This window comes from Symphodus melops, assembly GCF_947650265.1.
Source record: "Symphodus melops genome assembly, chromosome: 12".
Classification (NCBI taxonomy): domain Eukaryota; kingdom Metazoa; phylum Chordata; class Actinopteri; order Labriformes; family Labridae; genus Symphodus; species Symphodus melops.
The window spans coordinates 24666861-24686137 of record NC_136702.1 but is presented as its reverse complement, the minus strand read 5'-3'; positions in this window follow the sequence as shown (position 1 = coordinate 24686137).

Genomic DNA, 19277 nt, shown 5'->3' with positions numbered 1-19277 from the left:
TCTGGAAACAAGTCTGAAAACTTCAAGTCGGCTCCGACTCTCAGTTTGGAGCAAACTTTGTTCTCTGTTTTCTGATGCCTTTTCATCAAACCACACTTTGGACTTTTCCCCATCTCACAGTGTGCAGCTTGTAGAATATAATCCATCGCTTTTATCTGCATTCTCTTTAATCTCGTGTTGAAGTCCTGTTTGCTTTAAACTCCACTTTGAGTTTCTTTTAGAGGTTTTCTTTCCACTTTGTGACGCGACGCTTCAGGAGAATGATCAGTGTGATTTGAATAAAGGAAGTCTTTTCTCTCCGAGTACAGTCGAGACTTAATCTCTTCTCTGAGCGTACACTCGATTGGCTTATTACCGTCCATCTCTGCTGCCCTTTCCTCTGGTATCCAGCAGTGGTGAAGCACTTTGCGAGCCGTACCCGGAGCTCTGTAATGATAGGGCGCGAGCCAGAGGAAGATGAAAGGTAGGCTGTGGATGGAGACCGAAATTCAAACAAGATCTCTTTAATGGAGTGCTTTCTGTTAAGGCAAAAAGTGTGAAAAATATGGAGGACAAAGACCCTCGGGTGCAGGTGTTGAATAGAGAAGCCATTTCACCTCCACTTCCGATGGATGAATACTTGAGAACAGCGAGAGCTCGCAGCCTCATCCTGCTGCCTGCCTCCATTTTTCTTTTCTTGCCACCTGTTCGACTTGAGAGAATAAAGGCGGCGGTGAATTTAATTCAAAGTGTGAACTAAATGCACTGCTTCAAGTAGGACTACTGTGACTTATTCATCAACTCTTGACACCTTTTCCCCATAGGTGAAGGCCTAATGCACGCTGCACACATTTCAGATGAATGGCACTCCGAGTCCAGAGCGCTCCCTCACAGCTAGAGGCGAAGAGAAGACGTCAGACACACCGGGCTCTAAGAGCAAAGACGGAGGGACGTTAACGGACTGCACAGAGGGCATATTTCACACAAAGTTCCCTTTTAGTGGCTTGTTTTGGTTTCCTTTTCTTCCTCCTTTTTCAAAACTATATGGTTCCATGAGGAGGCGAGGTTTTCAGAAATATACCGGAGGGGTTCAGAAATGAAAAACGAAACTCATATTTTCATGTTAATGAAGAAATAATAAGAGCAACTGAGGACATATACCTCAACGTTTAAAGAGTTGACTTAAGTGGCATGAAAAAAGGAGAATTAAGAAGCTAAATAACTTTCACGAGGAGCCAGTTAAAACTGCTCTTTTTTTGTCAGCGTTAAATTTCCCATTAAAAAACAGATGTGCCTTTTCAACACTAACTGTCCCGGTTGTGGACAGTAATTTTCAGGCAGCTGACAACAGGGGTGGAAACAATGCCGAACATACAGTACCTCCTACCTGTGCACACGCTTCACCAGAAGTTTCAGAAAGGAGGACTTGAGGAGACGGAGACAAACGGGACACGGACAGATTGACAAGAACGATAATTAAAAAAAAATAAAAAAAGTAGGTAGCAGACAGACACGGTGGGAAACAGAGAGAGACAGGAGGAGATGGACTGAAAGGGATCGACTGAGGGGGGGAATGAGAGAGGAGGAACAGACGGAGACAGGGCGGAGGTGTGTGTGTGTGTGGGGGGGGGGGGCAGAGGGGAATGGATGAGAAGATGAAAGATGAAGCAGCATGGAGGAATGTTAAGTGTAGCTTAAGCGTGTGTACAGAGCGCTGGATTTATGGGTAGCTCACGCTCAGGGCAAAATACTTTCAGAATTATTAAACGACTTCAATTAAAGTAATATAAGGGGAGAGGCGGGGGGAGGGGGGGGTCTCACACACCCCCATCAACTTTGATTTATGAATAGCTTCTTTTCTTCTGCTCTTCCTCCTGCAGTCTGTTTGTCATGCCCTCTGTCTCCTGGCAGTCGTTTACATCCTCATTCAGCTTTTATGATTCTCCTGAGAGAAGGGAAATGTGCAGACGCTTAAATTACATTCTGAGCCCGACAGCTTTCATACGGCCAAATATCTTCCTATATAAATATTTGTGTGCACAATTCACTACTGCTTCACCACTTTCAAACGCCACCATGACTGAGCACATCCCAGGAGAACTACAAAACCACAGAGAACTACAAAATCATAGGAGAACTACAAATCATGGGAGAATTACAAAATCATAGAAGAACTACAAAATCACAGGAGAACTACAAAATCACGGGAGAACTACAAAATCACAGGAGAACAACAAAATCACAGGAGAACTACAAAATCACAGGAGAACTACAAAATCACAGGAGAACTACAAATCATGGGAGAACTACAAAATCATAGGAGAACTACAAAATCACAGGAGAACTACAAAATCACAGGAGAACTACAAAATCACAGAGAACTACAACATCACAGGAGAACTACAAATCATGGGAGAACTACAAAATCCCAGAGAACTACAACATTACAGAACTACAAAACCACAGGAGAATAAATAGGAAGGCATGTAACCAACTTGTTTATTCGGTTCCTGTTTTTGCATAAAGTTGATAAAGTGATGAAAAATACGATCATGATTCTGTCTATTGTGTTTTATTTTGAAATTGATCGGATGCTCTGTGCGTTTCTTTGTCTGACCTTTTTTTTTTCGGGTCGTCATATTCAGTCCATCTTGACGCGTGCCTGCAGTGAGTCTTTACTCCTTTCACACATGAGCTCGTTGGTAAACATATTCCCTTCCTTGACTCGGTTCAAACCGCTATCTGAGTTAGCTGTAATATAAACTGTATTACACATGTGTGCATTAAGATTAGAAAAGAGCAGCTTATCACCCGCAGGTCGACACCTTCACACCGCCTGGAAACACATTGGATTCGTTGCATGTGAGGGATAAAGAGTGCAGCTCGAAGCGGCCTCCCTGCAGACTCGCTCGTCTTCTGCTGCCCAGACATCTGTATCCTGACGTCGTAAAAGTGTCATGAAAAGCGATATGTCGGTGAATACTCCCAGTGGGAGCCTAAAGAGCTGTGTTTTTAGAACCATGGGATTTGTACCATCACCAGCTCTCGATGCGCGTGACTTGATCCGGCCGAGCCCAGATGGCCCCCTCTCACTTTTCTCCCACTTTCAAGATAGCACTGATTTATGCTTCTTTCTTTCCCTGCGTCACCACAACCACTGACCAGTGTGTTTTCTTTATGTATGCATGTGTATGTAATTTGTTTGAGTTGGCCGGGGTTACACCAACAGTTGATGCGGCTGTGTTTACAGTCCAGTTTTAAAGGCTGTCATTTAGGGGTTACGGGCGAAGGTTACGAGTACGAGTCTCCAGCCTGCTTGGCCGTGCATGTTTGATTGTAATCACTGAGGACTCCTCGTAAAGCTGGCTGCACTTGGAAAGTATTAAGTAAGGCCATAGCCTGGATACCAATTAAGGACAGATAGCAGGCCAGCAGTAAATAATGCATGTAAGGAAACGCCAAGGATAAAGATAGATGGATGTTTTGCTGAACAGCTATTTTTCCCCCCATCCTTGGCAGATTTTCCCTCCATTCATTTCATTAATATTGAAATATTAACAGCTACAAAAACAGACATTTCCATTTCTGAAGAATCAGTCTGTTCAGTTAAGTGCATTTGCATAATTCATAAATTGCTCTAATCCTAGATTCAGGCTTATGTGTGCATATCTCCCTCACACATATACACACTGTACCAACTGTCCTGTGATGTACCCAGTTCCTCCCAGACTACCCGTTAGCCTGTTACTCGTCAGTCGCAACATGTGCCAACAGCCTGTCCAATCAGAGCCCGGCCAGCGTTGGAACAATGTTGGCTGGTGGATCAAAGTTCTTGCTGGGGAATTGCCACCAAAGCTAATTGGTATCGTCAGTGTCGAGGTCCCAGCTGGGATCAGACGCGGCCGACGACGAGAGGCCTGATAACTGAGATGGAGGAGGTAAGTGCAGGGCTGGCGCGTGAAACATAATGACATGGTATTTAGAGATTCAATTTCTCCACATTGGCTTGAATAAGTGCCATGAAAAAGCAGTATGGACCCATCTATTGCTGATAATTTCCGATTTATATCTGCTGGGATATTACTGCCACGGCTGATTACTGCAGAATGGAAATGACTGACGAGAACGCATCGAGCAAAGGCGTTACGTAACTCGCACACAGGCAGGCAACGCTCTGCAGAGGACATCATCCAATACAGGAAACATGAAATGGTCAACCAGGTCTCACAGTAGTTTTTTTTGTTTGTTTGTTTTTTTAAAAAGCCACAAAATAGGAAGTTGTTGTTTGTGAAGTTGTGCTTTTAATTTCATGGAAGTTCAAAACGTGCCTTGCTGTGGAAACTGGAGAGGCAGCGAATGGCCCCTTAGTGCAGATCATGGCACAGGTGTAACAGGGTTCAGTTTTTTTCTACATTATGACACAACATCACCAGTTTGTCTGTTAAGTCTTATCTTGGAGTCCACAGCCCTTACTTCCTGTGTTTTCTTCTTCTTTGGTTATTATGTACTCTGCCCTTTAGGATAGCTGCATAAGTTTTATCACTTTCCATCCTTTAATTAATTATTGTGTTATTTTGTGTATATTTGTGTTCTTCACAATGTTCTACAGTGTTGTGTTAGTTGTTGGTATTTTCATTTAATTGAGATAATCTGAATATATTATTATTTAATTTACTAAGTAACTGAGCTTGGCGTGCACATGCATTAAGCTAACAGACGTAATGTACCTAATTAATGTATTTAATCTGTGTCAGATCACAGCATCATTTTACACAACGCAGAAATCAGCGGTTATTCTTGGAGGCTTCTGATGAATCAAACTGTGGAACCTCATGTCCCAGAAACGGATCCAGTTGGACCGGGCGTGTGCCATCCGACGGAGCAAAACCGCGGCGCTGACGTCCAGAGAATGTGGGGAACGGGCCTCACTTAAATTTTCTGACTTTAACTGTGTTATCACTCTTTAAAATTGGTCTTTGTGTTTAAGTGTGATGTCACTCTGTTCAGGAAATATTGTTTGCTGTGGTTTTAAATATTCTTTGGATTAAAGCAGATCAATCACTCTTAAAATGGATTTATTTGCTCTGCTGCAAAAGCATAAAAGAGTTTGAGGAAATAAATTGAATGACTCTTTACAGCAGAAATGTTTCACGCCTGAGTGTTTCTGTATGTGTGTCCTGTTTACACCTGACACTAGATTAGACTTTGTAAGGACTATGACACAAAGCTGGTCAAACAGCCTGCGACCTGCCAACACATCCCTTTGAAAGCCTGTGTCGAGGTGCGCACACATAAATCCATCATGCCGCTGAAATGTGGACTTTTCTCTTTTCACATGAAAAGCTCTCCACAGGATATGACATCATCAGCTCCCTTTGTTTCACCGAGCTGTGCCGCCAATATCCCACCAGTCCAAGTGAGAATTTACAAGTTTACATAAAAACCTCACATTTTCTTTAACAGGTCCTCTCTCTCTCCCCCTCCTGCTGCCACAGGGCAATATATAACCCTCACCTAAAACATCTGAACGGGTACTTCAGAGGGAAAGAGCGGCGCTGCAGCGGCCTGTTTGGTTTTATTAGGGTGTCAAAACTCGTATTGATTTAGGTTATGATTGAAAGCACTCGCCCAGCCTGAGAGGAACGACACGTCGAGGCAGGTCCAGGAGGAAAAACAGTTAAAGATAGGTAGACCTTCAGTTTAAAATACCGAGTCCAGCAATGTGCTCATCAGACGGAGCTAAAAATGCAGCAGGAAACGAGTCCCAGTGAAAGATTGCTCCCAAGTCAAAACCATACATCTTTATTTATAGCCTGCAGAGTGACATATTCACAACGCTGCCACCAACCGTGACATTTTCCTTCTATATTTTGCCAAGAAATGTAGAGTTATTGAGACAAAGAGGGGCTGGGGAAGGGTTTGATGGATTACATGTAAGTGCAGTTGGGAGCGCAGGCATTCCTTCAAAAAGTCTGTTTTGGTTTTGTAGCATAATTATAATATTTCCTGTCATCTCCCCGCGCTCATCAGCAGGTGCTAAACTGGATGGCAGTAAAATACTGAACGACTTTCCACGACCGATCGCTGCACGCTTCAGAGGCTCAGGAGAGGCTGAGCCTCAGGGAGAGCACAGAGCACGCCGGGGTTTTAACCACACAGCGCCGTGTCTCTTCAAGCTTTATTCATGACATCTGAAGAAAAAAAAAGAAAAGACTAATTGTTTGTTTTTGAAACAGTTCAGCCGACTAAATCTGCGAACCATCATGCATTTGTTTCCTCTCTGTTTGGTCCACTTTTTATGAACTCGTAATGAAAGTAGAAAACTGGAGGAAGCCTCCCAGTCTCCTGAGGACATTTATCCTCTCTGACCTCGTGACACACAACAATAATTAGAGAAAATTAAACCGTGTGAGTGGCACTTAAATTGCACCCCACTCATTTGCTACACTTCTTTAGTCACTTGGATGGAAAATATTGCTCTTGTCTACCATCTCTACTGCAACTAATGCTGTTTTAATTAAAGTTTTTCTTTCCCCGCCCTGCTTTGTCCTCGGAGGTAACGCGTTCAGACACATATCCTTCTGTACTTGTCGCATTAAGCTGCCAAGACAGTAACAAATAACTGTGTGGGGAGCGTGACTCAGTGTGCAGATATTTCTGGTATCCAGTTAGCTGCAATTACAAACAAGTAGCCGACCACCAAATATGTTGACCACTTATGTTATTCAGTGTTTGTGTTGACGCCCAAAACTCCTTTTGTCGTAAACAGTGGGAGGCGAAGTCGCATCAGGAAGAAAACGCTGCGTCCACATTTGGTGAAATGTGAAATGAGTGTGCGGCGCGGTGAGTCAGGAATGTGTTTCCTTAAGCTCATAGCTGCTTCGTCACAGCTATCACTCCTCTGTGTGAACACATGATGGGTTTATCTCAGCGGATAGAACGTCTCATGAAACAGATGTCACACAGTAAGCTGACTGTAAATCTCAAATTCTCCTGACATCAGGCTCTGCTGATTTAACACTCTCCTGCAGATGACTCATTTCACATGTGTGCCTGCACTTTATCACCAAAGAAACCTAAAAGAAAGCTTTAAGCTTGATTTTACCTTTTATTCACTTTAGTGAGTTTAATGAACTACAAAGATAAAGTTTTGGACTACAGAGGGCAGTTTACTGTGCATACATCTACCAAGGTGCCTTTCAACACAATTGCTGCAGGGACAATGGGAGCTCTGGAACGGTGCAATAATTTAAAAAGGGCCCAAGAAGTCATGTTAGTTTGAGTAATGTCATATTAATAATGTATGCTTATAGTCAGAGGCAGCAGCAGCACCAGCAGCCATGAAACACTTCCCTCTCTTTATCAGGATGAGTTACAGAAGCACGCAGGACAAACTTCAGCAGCAGACGAATCGGCCTCAGAGGAGCAGGAAATAATAGCTCAGGTTATATTAAGTAATTCAACCTTTATTTATGCAGGGACGGCTTTGCTGAACATGCACACTCTTTTTGAATCCAGGCGCTGCTTCACATTGAACACTCACACCTGCAGCTACAGGGGCTGACGACCTTTAACCCCTGCAGCTGGGGTGCTGATGACCTTGGCTCACCTTGACCTTGCCGACAGAAAGAACTCATAAATAGTTCAATGAACTGAATCACAGAGGTCACTGGTGAGTTGTTGTGTGTGTGATGTTGCTTACAAGATGCCAATGTTGTCATCGTCACGTCTTTCTGTTTTCTGTTCTGTGTGTTTAAATATGTACAATTAAAGGACTCCTCCTCGTGTCACCGTTAATATACATACAGCTGTTCAGCAAATGAAGAAAAGGCTCAAAAGGCTGTAGTAGACATGCCAGACCAGTAGTTGGCGCTGTGACTTTATTATTTTTGTTGTGATCAATGTTTTTTATTTTATTTTTTAACATTGGAGGCAAAATTATAAATCTCAGCAAACCATGAAATCATCTCTTTCCTCCATTTTCAAACCCCTCCCCTTCCTCCCCCCACCTGCCCCACATAGAGCCTATAGGTACACATCCAATGTGAACACATATACACATGTATACATATATACAGTTTGGTATGCACACAAAATCAACAATAACAAAACAGAAAAAGAAAATAAATGAGATAAATAAATAAGAACTATCCCGAGCACCTTTACTTGTTGCTCCGAGGAAAAGCACATCCTCTTCCTTCTACTGACGGGCCAGGTGTAAACATAGAATGAAGCTGGGTTTACTACACAGCGAGTGGACTGGGACTGAGCAGCACCAACAGAACCCTGCCTCCCCCCGTCGGCTCTGAATCTATGCTTGATGGTTTCCTGTCAGGAGTGACAGGGTCAGAGTCTGAAATTCATCACTCGACTTATTCTACAGTCACTTCATCTATTCAGCGTGAGCCGGCTCAGTGAACTCTATTTGCCTGAGGTGTTCAGGGAAATCACCGAGTTTCAACAATCACTAAGTTTAATTCAGTTAAGTTTGGGTGCACTCACACAGAGGAAGTTTTCATTAAGCAGAGGGAGACCTAAACACCCACGCACACACACACACACACACACAGCTGAGACCACCGGCGGGCGCCGCACCACGCACCGTCAGGCATCCGATCCCTGATAAGAAGTCAGAGCGACCACGGCGAAGGCTGAGAGAGTTCTCTGCGTGGAGAAATCAAAGGCAGGTAATCTGCTCCTCAAAGCGTCAGCTGAGATGAAAAGGGCTACGCTGATGTGTTTTGATCTCATAAAGTGAAAGGTGTTGGTGCCACCCACCGAGTGCAGGGATTTAAAATATCACTCCAAAGCAAAAAGGATCTCACAGCCTGAGGAATGCATGACGTCCTTTCAGGAGAAACTGCCATTCAGGGTTTATTTAGACTGAGTCAGAGGCATCAGTGACGGGAACACACTCCTATAACAAAGGAAGCTTCATGAATGATTCACCATCTTCATATTGGATCAAATGAAGAAGTCCAAACACCTTATGTGCAGAACAAAGGATGACGTTAACAGGGAGATTGATTGTGTTATAGAAACATTAACATTAAGAATGGGCGGAGCCAACAGGAAGCAGATAAAAAAAACAAAACATAAAAGTTTGCAGAACAAAATTCACATTATAAATATAAGACACAAAAAAAAACATTAGCAAGTCAGTTCTCACTTAATCCCAGCGGTTTCACTGGTCCAGCACCCGGGTGTACACAAGTGATGTCATGGGTTGGGAATGCCAAAGTAGGAGGAGCTTGAATTGTTGTTGAGTCTACACGAACTACCCCAGCTTGTTTATCTGCAGGAGTGCACTGTGCAATAGATACATGGAGACAGTCAGGGCTCGATGCCTTGCTGTAGGGCGAGATGATGGCATTTCATTTAAGTCGAGGATATGGTTGCCCACTTTCTTCCTCTTACTCATATGACTCCTCGCTCCTCTGACCCAGTGGTCATTTCCCATTTCACTCCTGCTGCAGCGAGCCTTTACCAGCTAAGCCGTTCCTCTTCCCCCATCCTCGTCTTTAAGTTCGTCCCCAACATTTAGCTGAAGTCATCGTCTGTATGCATCCTTGGCAGCGAGCCCGGGACTCTCTCTCTCTCTCTCCCCCCCCCCTCTTCTATTTCACGGTGGAGACACATACACATCCCTGTGGCAATGTGAATAATGAGAACATGTACTTGGGAGGAGAGAGAACAAATAGGGAACCAGCTTAAATGGAAAACAGGATCAAATAAAGATGAGCCGGCTGATAGTGAAGAAGTTCGTCACTTCACACGATGTTTTCTCACATCATGTATGGAGCAGCGTTTCACCTCCTATACTGCTGCAGCGTTTTGGGAAATCACATGTATTCTTGCAAAATAGAGGTGGGTGTATGTGGAGGCTGCTGGTTATTTAATCTGCTAGTAACTGTCTTAATGTTCTTCTTTACCGTCTGGAGCTGAGGAACCCGGCGCCCAGCAGCTCCCGGGATCATACTACTTCCCCAGTTGGCAAATTGTTCCTCATTTTTCAGTTTGTTTTTGTAGCGTGGGCACGATTTGGGCGCCAAAACGATGTCACATCGTGTGAATCCTCAGGCGTGTGTGTGTGACATCAAGTCCGTCAACTCTGCCTCTCTCGTCCCAGGCTTTTTCTGGCTCTCTTCTGCATTTCCATGATTTTAATAAAAAGTTCCCAACAACAAACATAAATTCCCAGCGCTGCCAGTGGCCTGACTGACAGGCCCGCACCGCCTCATTACCATTCAGCACAGAGAGGAAGAGTTACTAAACAACATCAAACCGGCAGCATCAGGAGTAATTAATCTGACTGCACAAACACACAAAGAGCAATTCTGCTGTAACTCATTTTAAACAGACCTTTTATGTTCTCTCTTAATTGGTCAGCACAATCGGTAATGGGAGCCTGCGTCGGCCACATGCGAAGGCAGCGTCTCTCTTTGTTACCGTGCCAGCGTGGATGCAGGGATCGCTGTCCCCGTAATCAGCAGGCCGTGCTTTGAGGTTTCACATAATAAAAAGACTCGACTCTCCATGAGCTGCAATCAGCGGTAATGTGTGTTTATTTTTGAGAGGGCATGACAAAATATCCTTCTCCTTCCCGTCGGGTGTCTCTGCCCGTCTGCTGGTTGAAAGACGTCTCCCCTGAACTATGAATCTGATATCCTTTGTTTGATTGGGCGAATGTTTCTTGAGATAGAAAGGTGGAGCGGACGCACACGCTCCCACGCTCATCATCATGTCAGACAGTCGAAATCATCCTCCAAAACACCAGACATGGTCGGGAGTGATTCCAGTTTCTCTGGAGAACCGCAGCGGGCGCACGCTTTGTGCTGAGTAAACAGCAGCGGTTTGCTGGTGGCCACAGGCTGCAAGGCGATCCGCTCGGGGGGCCCGCCATTTTGTTTGGTCTCTGGTTAGAGAGAAAGAGCGGCTGACGGCGAGCTCAGCAGTTAAGGCTCTCACTGATAGGTCATGGATGAAGGTATCTGATTTCTTTATTCAGCCTGACAGGATCAACACTCCCGACAAGCACGAGTCAGACGTTACATTTACATTTCTGTTGCTAATTGTCTGTGATTTTAGTCGACCACATCGGATGCAGGAAGTCCCATCATGCCCTTTACCGCACTCTCTTTAATAAAGCAAACGTGGTTGCTGTTAGTTTAATGGCAGGGGGAAGCTTACAGCAGCCATGTTCTGCCCAGATGTTGTGTTTACATGGCGTGGGGGGAGGGATCATGAAAATGCCACCCAAAAGCAACACAAATGTTTGTGTCCCAGAAGAAGGAGAAAAGTACACAGAGGGAAATGTGTTCAGTGATGGCGTGGAGATAAGTAGAAAAAGGAAAAACATGCACGCTTTCAGTGTCCGATAATGATTCTAACGGCTTGTTGAATTCACAGAGACTGTTTGTAAAATGCGGGAGGCTTGTTAGGAGGAGATGAAATTGTCCTTGACAGTCACTCAACAAGCTGCAGAGTAAGAAGCTTCTGGGCACGGATGCTGCTCTATGTGGTTTCACCTCCCTTCAGCTTCCATTTCACACTCTCTCAGTCCATTTTAACAACAGCCTTTCTCATCCTCACTTCCTTTCTTTTTATACCTCCACTCTTCACTCCCACACCCTCGCTCACTGGAGTTGTTGTTTTTTTTATTTGCATGTACGATATTCCCAGATTTTTCCCCCCGTCTTCGTCATTCGACCATCGCGTTGACACTGAAAGTGTTTATTTTTCACACCTACCTGCTCCGTTTTTGCTACTCATCTCTCATCGTCCCTTTCATCGTACACATTTCATGAAGTCAGACTGAAAGGCTCTATTTATGTCCACTGGAGAAAGGACTTCACATCTTCACCTTCTCTGAATCTCATCCCAGTAAACCTTTAAACTGACCTCATGCACTTTGTGTCACACTTGGTGCACAATGATCCGCTGACATCTCGGCTGCCGTGTAACCTCAGGAAACATTTTCTTGATGTTTGTATTGTTCCAGAGTCTGGTCTTTAATCCAGAATGACGTTTATCGATTTGGATGTGTAGAGATCTGGGACAGAATATTCCAGTAAAAAATGCTGAGACATAATCCGCCATGACAGCTAGCGACAGCCGTCACTCTGCACGCGGCCTGACGTTATTAAAAATCCCCCCACAAGACCAGGAATATATTAGAATATGTTAGATTGTGTGGAGTGCTGATTTGATCTGTACTCCACCATGATCACTGGTCCTGCCTACAGCAGCTAGCTAGCAGGAGTGCTAACTCCCTCTGCTGACAACAGGTGGATTTGAAAGAGCTCCACATCAAAGTGCACGTCGAGGACTTTGCTGAGCTCGAGAGAAGTCATCACGCATCACGACGATTTAAACAAAGAGTGTGCAGCGTCCAGTAGATGTCGCCCTTGAGCATGAAACCAAAACGAACTGCAGTGAAACACGTCCGACCGCCCTCCACTCGACTTTCACAAAGGAATTTAACACGAGTACATTTGTCCTCGGCTCGAGCTGCTGTTGCTTGTGGCCTCCATTGTTGTGTTAGCAGGCTAATGTTAGCACACACAAAATGAAGTGCAGTGAAAAAGGTTGTAGTTGTGTTTTAGGATCAAGCTGACTGAGCGACCTTCCGTCCCCGTGTCCCTGCGGTGCTCTCAGGTCTGAAGCGTTCACGTGTTTCAAAAAGTCAGATAATCATTCGTCCTTTGAGCTCTTGTTCTCCTCTACAGACCCCCCCCTTCTGGATAGAGTGCCTGTACAGCTGGAGATACAGTTTTGTGAGCATTCACTTCTGCAGAATGCTAATGTCTATTGATCTAATGGAGACATAACATTTCATTGGCAGAGGCGGCTCGCTTCAAGCCTCCAAACTTATTACGATCAATGCACAATAACCATTAAAGCGATGGAGCTGAGGTTCGGGGGCGGGATTAACAATCATTTACATTTAAATCAAAGGTGACCCCCCCCCAGATTTCACACAGCCGTCCAACCGACCACTTTAGCTGTTTAAAGTCTGGGAGGAAACATATTGTGCTCATCAGTGGGAGACAAAGGCAAGAAAACTTGTTTCACTCCACCTCTGAGAGGAGAGCGGGAGTTAATTAAAATGTGAGACACCTCGCTGAATATCTTAAACGGTTTCCAAGCAGGCTCCCCAACACACCCGAGAGTGAGAGCAGGAGATGGGGAAAGATGTGGAGCAGGTGAGACGGAGAGAGATGAGTCGGAGGTTCAACCAACGCAGGTCTGACAGCTTGGAGCTGCAAATTGCTTTTAGCAGTCTATTTCTCACTTTAATTAAAAAGATGGAGGGGGGGGGGGCTACATGACTTCAGCATCTGCCCTCCGTGATAAAAGTGGAACAATGTTGGGAGTGCTTCCTGCTTGTGATGTCCCGTTGATAAACCGCTGAGTGGTGTCGGGTCAGGTCAACACTGATGCTTAACCTGTGGCGTGAAACCTCAGTGGGAAGAATCACAATTAATTGAGCTTATTTCGCCGGCTCGGTTTGTGAAAGCAGACGCTCCTTTTTGTTTTGGTTTGTTTACTCAGACCTGCAGTCACATTATGGCGGCAGCCGTCGACAGAGTCCCGGATAATTAAACTAACAAATCATCCATCTGGTGAGTTCTTTTGTCCATCTATTGATCGCTGCTGGGAAATGTTTTAGAATGATTGCTTGTAATGAATACAGAAGGAGGGAGTTCTTTTCATCATCGCGGCTCACCTCATCATCTTCTGAAGTAATAGATGAAATAAATTTAACATGTCATTTTGCAGCTTTTTATGCAGAGCGGCTTGTTGCGTGTTCGGTTCAGCCGTTGCATATTTCAGACTGTTTGTGCCTTTGTGTTTTGTCCTATTACAAAATGTAAAAAAAAGTTAAAGCAGCGGCGCTCGCCGACAGAACGTGAGGATGTTTGTCAGGAGACAGACAGGAACAACACAAGCAGACCAAACTGGTTTTAATGAGACCGCCACAACCAAGACGCCTTAAAAAAAAACCAGCTGGGTTGTTCAACAATTACTCTACTTTGGCCTCGAGTAAATGTGTCGGGTAACATGCTTAATGCCATGTTCTGTCAGAGCTCATAGACCATACTGCCTCTGATTCGTCTCCTATTGTTTAGATGGATGGATGTATAGACAGATGGACTTTATGGAAATTGTGGACATTGAAAACTTGCAGCGAGGGAGCATTATTTCTCGTGAAAGTTTTAAACATGTGATCGATTGGTTTTAGAAACCTGAGTGACCTCACTCGTTGGTTTCTGTCGGGCTGATTCAGTACAGCTGTTCATGGCGGTTACCATATTGAAAGTGCTGACTCTACAAACCATCTGCTGGAGCTGAGGTGGGTCGCATCTTTCCTGACAAACCGCTGGCAGTCAGATCAGTCATGGCTCCGGAGGCTCATGGATGGCGGTCTCCGTGCAGGAAACGCTGTCTCAGGCTAACTTTGAGTCAAGCTAACGACAGGCTGAGAGCTGGAGCTGAGGCGGGTTTTAAGCCTCCTGACAAACCGTTACACCCCGCCCACCTGTCAATCATGTCAGCTACACGCCTCACTATGGATGACACATCATTCATTAAATCAAAATGGAGCCCTTTAAAAAAAACCCAGTTGTGACAGTGATGACTATATTTGTACCAGGCTGTAAACATGTTAATGTATGCTGTAAAACATTTATTTTTCACCAGTGGTGTGTATGTGACTTCCTGTGTTCCTGCAGACAGCCTCTAGTGGACACTCGATGAACTGCAGGATTTTGCACTTCCACATCGGCTTCATTGTTCAACACTGGACGTTTCTGCTTGAGATAGAAATGAGCTAATCAGACCAAAAGAGTTTTTTTGTTCCAGGCTGTAATAAGACATTTTAATCTGGGATGTTTTTGTGACAGCCTCAAGTGGACACTCGAGGAACTGCAGTTGTCTCACTTCCACATTGGCTTAATTTTTTAACCCTAAGGATGCTGCTCGGGGTTTCTGCCGTGGCTGCACGTTTATTTCAACACATGAAGTTAAAAGTCTACAGCCGCACATGATTAGAAATACACAGAGAGAGATTAATAATCATCTTTTAACGCTCGAATTAATCACTGTAATTAATGATCTCAGCTGCTCATGTCTTATTCACAAAGAAAATTCAATCAGATTAATAAACTATGCAAACAGTGTGAGATCCTCAGAACAGGGAAAAGCTTATTTATGCATGGATGAATTAATGACGATCCAGCATGTGAGCAAACAAGTAACTAAACAAAGAGTTCTGTCATTGGCTGCCTGGACGTGTGTGAAACTGTAACAATGTAAAAATGATGCAAATGATTGGATTCAGTGTTGGAAGCGAGACGAGCATTATTAATTATGACTCCAACGTTTTGAAATTCATCAGTGATGCAGCCGACAAAACGTCGTTCTGCTCCCTGGAAAAAAGATTTCAAGCTTTCAGAACATCACTGAGCAGAATTTAGCTGATGAAAAAAAAGATATACAGGAAGTCAGAGTTGAGCCAGGAAGTTAAGATGGACAAATGTTGGTCAACTTATTTTTTCTCAAATGAATGTGATTGGACTGTTTCTGTCTACATATTTTCCCATGTTCAACGTGTGTTACTGGAGTGAGAATCAGACCAGAGATTCTCAGCAAACAATCACGGTAACACTCGATCTGATTCTCAGATCATGGCGGTCGTTGCTTTACTTCAAAACTTCTCCTTGTTGTTGCAGCCCCTCTGGTGTCTCCCATGTTGTCCCGTCTGCTCTCATCACCGTGCAACGCTGCTGCGCTCCCGGCACATGGATGCATATTGCATCTCGTGGACATGCAGTATTAATTTCTGAAGACGTGCACAACCAACGCTGCACACTAATCCTCCAAACTGCAGGATACACAAGGCTGATGTCATGATGAATCCTCCGGGCTTTAGGAGGATGTAACAACAATTTTGTTCCTCAACGTTGCCACATTTTTCTCTAATTCAGTGAATCAGAGCGAAACTTTAAATCAGATGAGTTGGTAAAATAAAAAAATGTAGGGATGCAAAAGTGACCTGTTGATGGCGAGAAAGCTGTGCATTGATTGTACGTGATATCGATATGTTGTGATATTCAGGTTTTAAGTAATATGGCTTTTACCTGTCGGTTAGACTGTGACATCGGCTCCCTCTAGTTTAACAGAACCCTCACCTTGGATCCTGCCAGCCCCTGCTGGGACTTCCTTTCCTCATAAGATCCTTGACTGAGTCGCCCACGTTCAACAGCCTCTGTGAGGAAATGTCCAGATTACATCCATTGATGGAATCATAACCACAATCTCATAATTCTCCGTGGGATCAGGAGGCAATTTCAGCGTGCCTGTAATCAGTGCTCTTGATCAGATTTAAGCCAGTCCCTGACACTTTGCATGCTGGGAGAAGAAGAACGTTTCCTGTCGTCAATTGAGAAATGACATGGATGAATGTCAAAGAAAAACACTCAATTATCTTAAGCGGGTTTATTCAAGTGATTGCCCTGCTGAAGGGGAGCGGAGGGGGCGCTGGGACGGGACACGGCGAGTTGTAGACTCGGTTCGGTTGGAGGTCTGTTCGACTTGATGGGATTCGTTTTGATGGGCCAAGTTGACGTTTCCTCTTTGTGGTGACGGCTAAGGAGGGAGCAACAAATTACTCCTTGTTGGCTGAGGCCAGCGTGGAAATCTGATGAGGGAAAATTACACATCACATCTGCCCTCGTTTTGGAGTAAAAAAAAAAAAAAAAAAAAAACGTGCCTAAAACCGTAATTCTGCAGCTTAAAGACGACCTGAAACATTGGAACAGTCTGTGCGTGTTCAGACAAAGAAAACAACGTGCGCCGTTGGAGAAGCGTGCATATTTTTGTGTATTTACTGTACCGTCTTTAGCCAGCTGTCACTCAGTTGTCACTGATCAAACGATGCGTGTTTCACAGCCCCATTGGATTATGGGAAGAGAGGAAACATTCCACTCATGCTCCAGGCTAATCACACTGTTTGTTCTCCCCCTGTTTTCACAGTCCAAGTAAACTGCATGATTAAACTCAATAAAACGCCGACCTTGGGCTAATTATTTATGGGTGTGGAGAGAGGTGAGTTAAGAGTTCACGGTGGGACTGACAGGCAGCCGACGTGTGCGCTGCACCAAGCTGGACTTGAAGGTCGCAGCTTGGCGGAGGGAGCTGACGGAGAGCGAGACGAGCGGAGCTTTTGGGAGCTGGCTTTGCAGAAAGTCTACTGACATCACAGTTTTCAGTGAGGTCTCTGTCTCCAGGCTCACTCTGCAGCTTGCCCTTGATCAAGGAAATAAAAAAAAGACAGAGTTCTGCACTGTGCACTCACCCGCACACACTAACACACACACACACACACACACACACACACACACACATCCAGGCCCCTCAAGATCTTCAGCTCGATGTTGTTTCACCTCTGAAAACACGTAGAAACCTTATGTATTCCTTTGACAGCTACATGCTGTACATACTGTGAGTGTGTGCATGCTCTAACTCACCACACACACACACACACACACACACACACACACACACACACACACACACAGCAGCATCTTGTCTACCTGGAGGCACTCCAGTGTTTAAACGCAGTCCAACATCCTCCTCCTGCGTCTCTACAGAAACAGCTTTTCGTGTTCGAGATGCTTCTGAACGTTTTCAGGCGAACCCGTCTGCCACAGAACATCATAGAACCGTCACACCTGGTCCACTTTTCAGAACCAGCAGTCCTCAAAAAGAGACACAACCTGTTTAACAAACTGAGACATTTCCTCGAGTGTCTTTACATGGACCGCTGTGGCGTGTTGCATGATGCTCTCTTATTATATTTCATTATCGGAGACTCCGCCTCTTTGTCGCTTACAAAGTATGACATTTTGTTGCTGCCGCCATGTTTATTTTGCTGATAGGTCACCAGGCTTACAGGCCGAGCCTGGGCAGGAAGTGAGCCGCTGTCAGACACCGGGGGGACACATGTCCTTGTGCTCATCGTGGGGGTCTTAGACAGACTAGAGACAGAATTTTGAAGTGTAAAACAAGAGATTAAGGTCACACTGAAACTGTAAGCTGAGCTGTGGCAGGTTGGATAGTCAGACACTTATGAGTAGAGATAAACTATTATGGGCAGACTGAGTCTGTGAAGTGTGGCAGCCCCCCCGGTCAACCGAGCCGGATCCCGATGGTCACAGCGGACGGACAGAGTGGGAGGATGATGATGTACCTCACAGCGCAGAGCTCCACCTGTAACTCATCTTTATTATTTAAAGAGAGGCTGAAAATTGAAAAAGTCTGCTGGAGTGAGAAGTTACTTATCATTGTTAATTGATTTGTCACGGCCCGGTGGCTCTCAGCTGCCTCCTGTTAGATGCTTTACTCAGTGCTGACATCTTTTTTTTACTTGCTTTCTTCTTTAATTTGCTCCTTTTTTCACTCCGCTCTCTTCATGTGACTTCGCCTCCGCTAAACCGCGCCTGTCTCTTTCTTTCTCAAAGCAGCAGGACTTGAATCCTGCTAGCTTCTGCTGCGGTCTGCTGGGAGCTAATAGATTCTGCCAGTTCTCCAGCCAAAGGCTACACTGGTTTTGACAATGTGCCCGGCCTGCAGCAGGGCTGGAGGGGTTGGGCGGGCACACAGGGTCGGGGGGGGGGGGGCACAGAGCAGAAAGAAAAGAGGAGGTGGAGGTAGAGGGCTGGATTTGAAACACGAGTTCGGCCAGGGAAGATGGAAAGCAGCCAGAGTGGCAGCCTGCATCAGAGGTGACCCTCCACCCACTGCCACAACCAACCACAACCCCCAAATCATCCACTGGAGGGACTGGAGGAATCCTCTGCGGCATCCGAGCATTCCAGTGTTCCTCATTCAGCTGGCAGGAAAGTCGGCGGCACGCATGCAGCCAAAATCAACATTTTGGATTTATTTTCTATCACCAGTGGAAAAGAATTTGGTAGAGCTGGAAATAAAAGCAGATCAAACAGCTCAGTATCTGTCCTAGAAAATCCCACTTAAAGGCAACATGAGACTAAAAACACAACCTCCGAGCAGAACCGGATTTTTCCACGAGACGTCAGAAATGAGGACTCTTTTTTTTTTTTTTTTTGGGGACTTTGCTCCATGAAGATGAATTATAGTGCGTCGATCACTTTGAAGGAGCCCAAATATGCAAACACCTGCTGCATGCATCACCGGGGTGTTTGGAGCAGCCCGTCATGGTGATCTTATCATGACATACTTTTTTATTTCACGGCCGTTGAGCAGCTAAGTTCAGT